The sequence below is a fragment of the Lathyrus oleraceus genome, chromosome 2, assembly GCF_024323335.1.
Source record: "Lathyrus oleraceus cultivar Zhongwan6 chromosome 2, CAAS_Psat_ZW6_1.0, whole genome shotgun sequence".
Lineage (NCBI taxonomy): Eukaryota > Viridiplantae > Streptophyta > Magnoliopsida > Fabales > Fabaceae > Lathyrus > Lathyrus oleraceus.
The window spans coordinates 163,706,320-163,706,731 of record NC_066580.1 but is presented as its reverse complement, the minus strand read 5'-3'; the positions used below and the strand labels follow the sequence as shown (position 1 = coordinate 163,706,731).

At 40.0% G+C, this 412-nt stretch overlaps 1 non-coding gene across 1 annotated transcript; it reads left to right on the top strand.

Moving 5' to 3' along the window:
* LOC127124575 (small nucleolar RNA R71) lies at nucleotides 1–107 on the top strand. The gene has a single exon (XR_007804051.1). It is a non-coding gene; the product is annotated as a small nucleolar RNA R71 (small nucleolar RNA).
* Nucleotides 108–412: the final 305 nt, after the last annotated feature.

The window sequence follows — 412 nt, the reverse complement described above, 5'->3', positions numbered from 1 at the left end:
AAACCATGATGTGGGCATGCTATTAACAGCTTTTTATATCTCTCTAAAGCTTCGAACAACGATTCTCCTTGATTCTGGGTAAATCTGGTTATTTGGTTTCGAAGAACGACGATCTTACTTGGGGGAAAGTATCTAGCAAGGAATACTTTTCTAAGGTTTTCCCAAGTTGTTATGGAATTGGGTGGAAGGGAATCTAACCATGATAGGGTTGTATCTCTGAGGGAGAAAGGGAGTAATCTTAAACGGATCGCCTCAGGAGAAGCTCCATTGGTTTTAAAAATGTCTGCTAATTGGAGAAAGATTTTTAAATGTTGGTTTGGGTTCTCAGTTGCAAGACCTGTGAATTGTCTCTGTTGCACTAGTTGCAACAGGGAGGGTTTATGTTCGAAATTATTAGCTGGGATGGTTGAGT